This window comes from Prionailurus viverrinus, chromosome D1 (genome assembly GCF_022837055.1).
Source record: "Prionailurus viverrinus isolate Anna chromosome D1, UM_Priviv_1.0, whole genome shotgun sequence".
NCBI lineage: Eukaryota > Metazoa > Chordata > Mammalia > Carnivora > Felidae > Prionailurus > Prionailurus viverrinus.
This window is the reverse complement of record NC_062570.1, coordinates 89,407,294-89,418,501: the sequence shown is the minus strand read 5'-3', so window position 1 is coordinate 89,418,501 and position 11,208 is coordinate 89,407,294.

The following is an 11,208-nucleotide window of genomic DNA, read 5'->3' as shown; positions in this document are numbered from 1 at the left end:
CACATACTCACTGGTTCTGGGGGTTAAGATACGGACATTTTGGGGGAGGGGGTGGTGGTGTTATTATGCCTACTACCGGTACGTACTAAAAAGTCAATCAGTGGTCCCTATTTGTTACCAGTACTCCCCCAAATGGGGGGTCAGAGCCCCAGCTCTGGCACATTCTGAGGTCCTGCGAGCTGAGGGCTAGAAAGCCTGCCTTGACTAGCTCGGGGGAGCAGGGATGTGGTCACACCCCACCTGGATGGTTGTGTCGGGTCCAGGAGGCACGGTGTAAAGGGGTGTAAGCGGCTTGAGGCGCTGCAACCAGGATGGTGGGGAGCTTGAAGAAGAGAAAACTCCGAGCAGAGAGAAAAGCTGCCTTCGTGTGCCTGGAAGGCTGGTGGATGGAGAAGGAGGCAGGCTTCACGCATCGCTAAGTGTTGGGTTATGATCAAGAGCGTGAGCCTTTTGCTCAGGTAGAACTGGGGCTTTCACTCTCAGCCCGGCCCCTCACCAGCCATTAGGCAAAGGACTTCACCTCTGACCTCTAGTGTTTTCATCTGTTAAGAAGGAATAATAATAGCATCTACCTTGTGGGAGCGTTGGGAGGAGTTAATGAGAGGGTGCACTGAAGCAATTAGTTCAGTGTTACTAAATGGCTCTGCAGGGTAGAAAAATAACCAGTGGGTAAAAGCTACAGGGAAACAGATTTAGGTTTACCCTGAAGGAAGAGCTTTGTAGTGGCCGAAGCTGTGCTGTGTCAAGATGGTGAGGGGCGTGGTGCATCAGACCCCCCTTCACTGCAACTGTTCCGTCATTGACCAGACATTCACACCTGCAATAAAGCCACAGGGGTGCTTTGAAAACAGCCCAGGGGGGCGCCTGGGTGGCGCAGTCGGTTAAGCGTCCGACTTCAGCCAGGTCACGATCTCGCGATCTCGCGGTCCGGGAGTTCGAGCCCCGCGTCAGGCTCTGGGCTGATGGCTCAGAGCCTGGAGCCTGTTTCCGATTCTGTGTCTCCCTATCTCTCTGCCCCTCCCCCGTTCATGCTCTGTCTCTCTGTCCCCAAAATAAATAAACGTTGAAAAAAAAAATTAAAAAAAAAAAAAAAAGAAAACAGCCCAGGGGTCTAGGCCCCACCCAGACATGCTCATTTGGGATATTCTGAGATGGGGCTCCAAAATCTGTTTGGGTTTTTTCTCCCAGTAGATTTTATTTTCTAAAAGCAGCGTTAGATTCACAGCAAAATTGAGCAGCAAGTACAGAGATTTCCATGCACCCACTGCCTGGTTCCCAAACACGCGCCTAATCTGCGGGGGCCATCAACAACCCACACCAGAGGGATACATTTGTCACCACGGACAAACCTGCAAACACCCAAGGTCCATAGTTGCCCACAGGGTTCCCTCTTGGTGTTGAACAGTCTATGGGTTTGGACAAATGTTTAACATGTATCCACTATTATAGTATCATACCAATTATCTCTGCTCTAAAAATCCTTTGTAGTTCACCTATGCACCCCTCTCTTGCCCCTCCCCACTGATCTTTCTATCTCCATAGTTTTGCTTTTTTCAGAATGTCCTGTATAGTTTGTAGCCTTTTGGGATTAGCAACTTTCACCTAGTAATGTGCATCTGAGTTTCCTCCATATCTTTTCATGGCTTGGTAGCCTTTTTTTTTTTTTTTAATTTTTTTTTTTAAACATTTATTCATTTTGAGAGACAGAGACAGAGCGCAAGCAGGGGTGGGGCATAGAGAGAGGGAGACACAGAAACTGAAGCAGGCTCCAGGCTCTGAGCTGTCAGCTCAGAGCCTAACCTGGGGCTCGAAGTCACGAACCATGAGATCATGACCTGAGCCAAAGTCGGACGCTTAACCGACTGAGCCACCCAGGCACCCTGATTTTTTTTTTTTTTCTTAAGCTCTGGATAAGAGCCGGATGGACCACAATTTGCTGATCCACTCACCTACTGAAGGACATCTTGGTCGCTTCCAAGTTTTGGCAGTTTCGTGTTTCATAATCTTAAAGCTTCTGTAAAAAACATCCACGTTTGGACATAAATTTTGGAGATCTGTGTCTTTAACAAATGACCCAGAGACAGATTTGGGGCCTCTGGACCAGATAATCATTTGTTTTGAGGTTGATGGAGGACCAAAAGCCTGTCCAGTCCCCCAATTCTAGGATTCTGTGAGGACTGTGTAGACAGCTCTTAAACGTCAATGTCTGGTTTGGACTAGACCTGTTCCTTGTTCTCTCTGGACTCTTCTCCCCTTAAGCAAAATCACTCTTTTGGCTTAAATATTCACTGTCAATGTTTACTGCCAGCACAAAATTACCGAATATAAAGAGCATTTTTTTTAGGGCTGGAGAGAGAGGGAGAGAGAGCTGACCTGGTTTTCCAAGTTTAGGACTGCCTGCGTTCAAGTCGAGACTCCACAAACGGCTCACTGTGACATTGGACCAATAATTTAACCATTCTATGCCTCAGTTTCCTCTTTGGTAAAGGTTGTTAGTAATCATATTTACTTCATGAGGTTATTGTGAGAGTTAACTCGGTTCCTATGTCTAAAACTCTTAGAAAAGTGCCTGGTACGAAGTAAGCTTTGCATAGACCCGACTTACTATCTATTTTCCTCATCATAATTTGTATCCTTATTATTACCGGTTACCAGATGTCTGAGCCCTTCTGAGGTGAGGAGTCCTTGCTGGTGACGAGCTCAAGGTTATTTCACATCAGCATGTGCTGCCTGAGTCCGCGGGGACAGGGTGACACCTGTGCACCCTGGTGGCCTGAGGGGAGGAGCCAGTTAAGTGGCTGCCACTTTAGCCCATGCTACACCCGAGGCCAGGGGCCGAGAGCCTGTGTCATTTAAGGCAAGCAGCCAGCGGCCACTTTTCCCTCACTGGGCAGCACGCTCCTTGCTCTGCCTTCCTTCCCTGGGTGCTGGGTTACAGGTCTCTGGGTTAATAGCGCTTTGGTGGGTTTGGAAGTTCGAGGGTGTCTGTCACTTTGCAAACACCCCTAGGAAGGATATACCCAAGGAGCCCTGGAGTCAAAGGCAGATGGCAACGCAGGTTTAATCCTGGCTGCAGAACCACCTGGTTCAGACCCTGCCCCTGCTGCTTCTCAGCGCCGTGAGCTCTGGCAAGTTTCAGAATCTCCATTTCTTTCTTTTTTAAAATTTTTAAATGTTTATTTCTTTATTTTTTTGAGAGAGAGAGCAAGCTGGGAGGGGCAGGCAGAGAGAGAGAGGCAGGGAGAGAGAGAATCCCAAGCAGGCTCCGCACTGTCAGCGCAGAGCCTGACTTGAGGCTCGATCCCACAAACCGTGAGATCATGATCTGAGCCGAAACCAAGAGTCGGACGCTTCACCAACTGAGCCCCCCCCCCCCCGGGCGCCCCCAGAATCTCCATTTCTGAGATGGGACCATTCCTCCCCTGTCAGGGATGTCGTGAAGACAAAGTAAGGTAATGGATATGGCAGTTCTTCGGGATCTCTACACATGTTGGTTTGTCGTGATATTATTACTAACGTACTTGTTAATAAATCCGACTGATGAAATGTTGGTTATTGTTTGTAACTGGAAAGATGAACACGAGGTGAAGAGCCTACAAGGGTCTCCTGATGGAAGAGAAGGTAATGTGTTGAGGGACCTTTGCAACCATGGACATGGCAAAGCGGCAGGAAGATAAGGACCACAGACGTCTTTTTTGGCCAGTGACACCACCCCCTTATAACCGGGTCACCCCAGATCCTACATGGTTTTGTCTCATCGGAAGGAGACTTTCCACATGCCTCCCAGGTAGAAGGTGGGCGAAATTTGCACCTTTTGCCGGCAAAGGCACCGCTATGGGAATCAGCCATTTGGGGGCCAACCACATGATTTCATTTGCCTGTTTCTTTTCAACTTTTTGTTCAAGTCCGATGCGCATACAGAGAAGCACACAGACCTTAAGTGACCAGCTCGATTAGGTTTCCCAGATTGAACACACGTGTGAAACTAGCGTCCAGATTAAAAACAAAAAAGAGAAAGAAAAAGGAAATTGTTAGTAGCCAAGAAACCCTGTTGAGGCCACAGTTCAGCTCAGAACTGACCCTGGGTGACAGCGTGCAGTTGGCAAAGCTTGGGTCCAGTGTCCTGAGCAGCTCTCCTTTTACTTAGCTTCTGGGTGTGGTTCTGGTCGGGACTCATGTCAAAGGGCCCCCCATCCCCAGCAAACCCTGTTTTTAGAAGCTCCTTCATGCTGGCTTGTCGGTGAAAGGGTTGTTTTTCCACGGGCTGCGGCTTCAATCTGAGATGCGAAGGATGGGACTCTCAAGGAGAAATTTCAGGCCTCTGGGAGCCAGAAGTGGGCGCCTTTGGAGACTCCAGAGAGGCATAAAGGACGTCCTACAGCATCTCCCCACAGAAGCATAGTGTGGCGTTTCCAGAGCCAGCCCTGGCAAATCTCCCGGCCATCAACTGTCTTCCTGTGTGGAGTTCACGTTGCATCGCAAGGTTGGCCGCCTGGTCTAGAAGGAGAGAAAAGGCACAGGGACCGCTCTGCTCAAAGAAGGGCCAAGAAGGGCAAGGGCCGCACTGATGAAAAACAACTGTGAGGTGTGACCAAAACGTCCAGGAAGTCCCAGCTACCTTTCTTGGTGGCTGGTCTCTGCCTGGTGCCTGAAGGCACCGAAGCTAAGCCACTTGTGCACATCCCAGCTGCTGCCCTGCCTGGCAGGCTAGGAAGGCTCGGCTTGGAAGCTTCAGGGGCCCAAAGAAGAGCCTCCCAGGCCTGAGGGCCAAATCCAGAGGTCTGTTAATGAAGAGGGCTTCTCAAAATCAGAATTCCACTGACTTCTGGAAAAGGAAAGAGTGGTCATGCGCTTTGGTAAAAGGACATGTTGGAGGGTCCAGATTTAGAGATGTTGATTTTGGCAATTAGATCCCACGGCATCTTCCGGGGTCCTCATCGGTGTCCCCTGAAGGCCTCATTAGCCAGGCCTACATGGGTGCATGGTTCCTCTTCCCCTGAGAATGCTGCGAGCACTGGGGCCACCACGCCTTGGGCAAGGCAGCTGGATCAAAGCTGCCAGCAGGGAAGGGCCCAGGCCTACCTGGTAGCAGCCTGCCCCTTCCTGCCACCTGTGGGTTTTCCTAATACAGGTGTTCGCTGCTTTTGCTCTCATTTTCCTCCTCTTTCCATATTTCCTAGGCTTTCAGGGCACTACTCCACAGAACCTGTGATGAGTACATGCCTTCTAGCTTGTTGCCCGTTCATTGGTTCACTCATGTAACATACAGAACTTGAGTACCTACCATATACCAGGCACCGTGCTGAGGGAGAGAGAGTGGAGTTAAGACAAGGCCATGCCCTCAGAGAGTTTATATTCCAGTGGCGGAAACAGATAGGTCATTGTGATAAATGCCTCAAGAGAGGCCGGCCCGGATAAACACAGGTAAACTGCAGGAGGACCATCTAAAAGTCAGTGGAGACTTTCTGAGGGGCGTCATATTGGAAAAAAACCGAGTTTTGAAGAAGAAACAGAAGTTAGTTCGTGAAGGCAGGGCTGGAGGCTAGGGTGGAGAGGACATTTTGGCCGGAGGAAACCATTTGCTTCAAGGCAAACTGGGAGCAGGGCCAAGTTCCCTGTGGCTCAAAACCCAGAATGCGGGCCACATAGATTTCCCTATTTATTGGAGTTGTGTGATGTTTGCAAAGGGTATTTTCATGTTGTTCCATGAACCGCAGGTGGGTAGCAATTACTTCAGGAGTGACAATGCCTCTCTGGAGACAGGGCTGGCCAGTGTCTTCTTGGGTCATGGCATAACCTTTATTTTTAGCAGAGGTTCCCAATTTGAGATGATTAAACACCCCACCCCAGTCTCTCACCCAGGCCTGGAGGGTCACTATTCCGTGGCATCTTATTTCTGTTTTGGGTGGTGAGCCTTTCTGGAAATGGGAAATCTGTTGTGTCAGGGCCAGTTTAAGTCTCTAACCTTGGGAGGATCTCACAAAAGTCCAGAGATTTTATACTTAAGACTGTATTTCTGATGTTCTTTGGGAGGTTGTCCAGCTATTCCACAATGTAGAAGCTTCCCAGGCCCCCACCCACTCTGGTCCTTCTGGGAGAGAGAGAGAGAGAGAGAGAGAGAGAAAGCAGGGGAGAGGGGCAGAGGGAGAGAGAGAAAATCTTAAGCTCCATCCTGAGCCCCCATTCCCCCATCCACCCAATGCAGGGCTCAATGCTAAGACCCTTGGATCACGACCTGGCCTGAAATCAAGAGTCGGACACTCAACAAATGGAGCCACCTAGGCGCCTTTGGGACTTTTCTTTTTGTAAAAAACACAAGTACCATTTATTGCCAAAACTCAACTGTAAAGAGACCATCGAAATGGTCATTTTGCACCATGTTAGGCATTTAAGACAAAAAAGGAAATTAACATTGAGTATCAATTACATGTTACTTACTCTGCCTGTGCTTTCTTAAGTATTACCTCATTGAAGCTCTGTAATGACCCAGTGAGCTGCATGTTGTCCAAGAAATCAATGCCTCGTCCCAGGCATGGTTGGAAAAGGGAGATTTTAAGCAAGAATCCAATGGCCACGCATTTATGTCATTGCATTCCACCAAGTCGCCTTTTGGCAGCTGCTAATCAATTGGTGGCTGGTGTTTTAACTTCTGTTTCTGGGCCAAATGAGTATTATTTTTATTTATCTCTTCAGGATTCTGCCTCCTGTAATTTCTTCCAGCCCTAGTTAGCTCCATATTTACCATCCGTGTCGTTAGCCAGTTTGGGCCCCATGGTTTGGGAAATGTTATGAAGAAAAGACTCCTTTCCCTCAGTTTTTCGTCTGGAATGTTTCTGTGAATGCCACCTCTCCAATTCCATGAGAGCTGACTGGGAGTGATAATGGGCGGTGATTTAGGGATGAATTTGGCAATTGGCTGGCTCCCAGTGCTGGTTCACCTGTTTGAGTCTGTTCCTGTGGCATTGACCTGCCTTAGAAATCTAGACTGCGAATTGGTCAAGGGTGGATGTGGGATTAAGAAGATGCCCGTGTCTGAATTGTGTAACAACTTTGACCCCTAACTCAGCATTAGTAGTGCTACAAAAATATGCTTTTGCAGCAGAGATCGGAGAGGTGAGGGAAACACGGAGGTAAGGGCATAAAGAAACGGTGCTTATTTTTATTATTGGTTTGTCTCTTGTCTCTAAGTCACCCATGTGCCCCTCCCTGTGGGGACTGACATGCAGTGATCGGGCTGCCCCTCATGGTTGATGAAATGATTCATCGCATGGTAAAGTGTAAGCTTATTCAGTCTTGAGTAACTAAAATGGAAGCTACCAAGGGTTGTGAATATCCTCCCCCCACCCCCAGAGAATCACAGAATCTTAAAACGGTAAAGAATTTCCAATTCAGCCCCCTTATTTTACAGATGAAGAGCCTGGAACCTAAAAAATAAAAATCGGCCAAAAATGATACCTAAACCCTATTGGTATCTTCCGTTGAGTTTGTTTTTCTCATTTCATACTACTCAGTTGTCTGTTTGTTGGTCATGGGCGAGTAGCCTTACATCCGTTTTATCCCCATGCTATTCCCAACGCTACCAGGTAGGAGCAGGCCTGGAATTAGAACCCAGGCCTCCCGACTTCCAGTTTCATTTTGTCCCCAGGTCCAATCCTGTCACGATTTGGGAAAACTCTAAACTGTGCTCTTGAACCAGACCTTTGGGATGCTCAGGAAAAAGCCATAGAAAAGGAATATCGTTTGTGAAGTCTAGAGTGGCCGACTGGCAGGGCCTTTCTAGAAAGCATGTTTGTGATAGGAGACGGGGACATAGCAGCCAAAGATGAACAGAAGAAGGGACCGGAGGGAGATTTGGAGGTTGCAAATCTTCAGATTTCATTCACAGGGTCCTTGAAGACCCAGTGGCTGTCAGAGGGAGAGTCATGACACCATTCAACCAGGTCTCACAGGACCTAGCGAGGGTGGAGGGACTGGTGGGCTGGAAATGCCCCGCTGTCTTAGAGTTCCAGTCCCTTTTACAGCAAAGGTGGCATTCTTTAGGGAGCTGGGGAAATCCCAGATGTGGGGCAGTCACAGCTATAATCACCGGTTTGTGACAGCACTGGCATTTCCAGCGTTGTTTTCCAAACATGCCAACCACCCAAGAGGAAAGGCCCTCAGCAGGCTCTCTTTTTGTTTTTGAGGGCCTGACCTAGTAGACCCCCTTAGGGCAATTCCTGGGCATTGTCTCCTCAGGCTCTTGGACTTGCACAGCAGAGAGCTGGATGGTGATGCTCCTTGGAGATCTCACATCCTCCAGGCAGAAACACATCAGTTGCTTTTAGGTTCCCTGGGGAATGTTCTGTTGCCACCTCACTGAGCCAGTGGAGGAGGAAGAAAGACTATGGTGCCAGATAAGGCAACACTGAAGTGTGCGGGCAGGAAATCTGAATCAGACCCCACATCTAACGAGCCTATTCTTAGAGGCTCTTGACAGAGCAAGGGAAATCGAATGCTAATGAAAAGCAGGTTCTCAGAATAGTTTAAAACTCAGCACCAGCCGGCCCCATTACATGTTCCCTTTCGAGCCCAGAGGAAGTGTTGCGCGATAAAGCTGAAACAGTACTCGCGGATTTGCGTGAGAAGGGACAGGGCAGTGACTGCGAAATTAACAGCCGTTTAACTAATTCAGCGCAGACGTTATGGCTGAAGGAAATTATAGGCTCATTCTTGAAGTTTTCAATTATCCAAACAGCTGTCCCATCACATGGCCTTCCTTTGTGGGCCAATAGAGAGCGATCCAGCGGAATTGGCATGCACAACTTCCAGTGTTAAGGAATTGCATTGCTAAATGTTCCATCCAGAAGGCACTCAAGTGGAAACAGGTGGTCAGCGGGGTTGGACAGCATCAGGCTGGATGGACTTGATCTCACCAAGGCACACCTGAGCTTCTAAACTCCTCATTGCTTTTCTGTGTACACAGGCACAGGTTGGAGGAAGGGAGGAATGATAAGGGGGAAAGTGCACACACTCGAAATGACTTACTGTGTTTCTCCGGTGAGCTTGCCCATATCAGGTCTTGCCCTTTCTGTTCATTGCCAGGGAAGCAAATGTGCAGGCTGTTGTGACCTTAGCCTTCCTTTGGTGTCCAGCTCACCTCTCCCTGGTATCATTCCTCTTGCTGGGAGCTGGGACAGCCGAAACTCCCATCATATGCATGATGGTAATAGAGCACGGCGTTACTGGTTCAACATTCATTTGAATCAGTGCCTGTGCTAAGAAACCAGCATGTAGACACCCGGAATTGCATCTGGTGGGAGCTTCGGGCTCCAGTGTGGAAATACAGGTTTCTAAACGGTGTACATTCCGTTTATTTCCTAAGCTCCGGATAAATTGCCTGATTCATGTAGGAGAGCCCTCATTCCCTGCAGGTTTTGGTTTTAAGGCCCCCTTATCACAGAAGCCTTCCCCAGCCACCTGATGCAAAATATAGCACGCCTCCTCTCCACGTGTCATTTTCCTCCCAGCGCGTATTTCCACGTGAAATATGTTTGCCCACTTATTTGTTGTTCCACTAAAATGTTCACTGCATGAGAGCAAGGGTTCTGCTTGCTTCGTTTATTGTGGTATCTTTAGCATCCAGAACAGCATGGGACCTGTCATGTGTGTCCAGTAGAAATCTGTGGAATAAACGCAAGACCGGAAAGAGGCAGCGATATGCTGCCCCTCTGTCCATAAAAGGGCCTCATTCCCAGGAGAAAGGAAGGTGCCTGCCCTTTGTAGTTGCTTTCCAATTTATAATTTCTTCGAGCAAATAGTCATCAAGCCCTTGGTACCAGGTGTGAAAGATCCAGCCCTGCTCTCTCAGGGTTCACGGACTGGTGACGGATATAGACGTTTGAATTAGATCCATTCTTTAAGATACAACTCTGGTGTCAGCCCTCCTGGGAGCTGTTCTTGAACACTGTTCTTCCCCAAAGCTACGTTGGGTACCATTTTTCCCATTTCCCCAGCACCCCCTGTAGAGCTTGACCACGGCCCACGTGTAAAGCAGATTCCCTTGACAAGCTCTTTAAGAGCAGGGATTACACCTTACTCTCTCCTGAGGATATAGAATACTTGGTAAATACCAGGTATCCTTGTTACTGCCACTGTTATTATGTGCATTCAGTAACCAGCATTCATATGCCATGTAGGTATAAGTCTTACAAACAGCTCTGTGCTGTTGTATAGTATGATCTGATGCTGTGTTCTATAATATTCCCCACTTCAGGCTCTCCCGTGTTCTGGTGATGTGGTGATCATGTAGGCTGGTATAGAATTGCTACCAAGAGTTCTTAGGGGACTTTGTGTTCCTAGATGCAAGCTGGGTTCCTGATGTACGTCACAAATCATTCTCTACGAGCCAATGTCAGAACCTCCTCTGAGCCTATGAGCGTTTGGTTAATTTCAAGGGAGCTGAGGAAGTCACAGGGATCCTCTCAATAAATACATGTGGGTTCGTGGCATTTTGATGCTGCCACTTTGATGTGGCCATTTTGATTCAGGGTTTCGGGGACACTTTGTCATGGCCTGAGAAACAAACCATTAAACATACAGCAGGTGCGTACAACTAAGAATTGTGCGCATCAGACACTCAGCCACACTGCTGGACTGCGTGCGTGCGTTTACCTAACACTGGCGTGTCTTCACTTTGACGTGGCTGTTTTGGTGCCTGACACTTTCATTATATCCTTTGGATCTTGCCAGAGCATTTGGTCGAAATGCTTGCTAGTCTCACTTAAATACCAATCGTGTGCCTGAGTCTAACTTCAGTGGCAAAAGGGATGCAAACGAAGCAGGAGGCAAAGGGGTTTACAATCTCAAGGGGACCTAGAGTGATGCCAAAGGCTGGCTGACGGAGGCACTCGCCATTTCAGAACACACACGGCCTCCGTTCTTTGTTGGCCGCTTCCTGGTTTGGAGCTTTAGATTACTTACTGGCTGGAGAAATGCTTAAAAATATCAAAAGATCCCAATGGAAACATATGGTCTACCCATGTTAAAAAAGATCGTTTTGATCATTTTCCCCTGCTGTGTTGTAAAAAGAGCCTTTCTGTCTGTTTCCCGTGGAGATTAGAGGAAGTGGTGTTTCTTGCTTGCTGACCAGATTGGCCCTCATGTGCTTGCTGCGAGCAGTCATGCCCTACTTTCTTTTTCAGACAGTCTGATCATTAGCACACACATGAC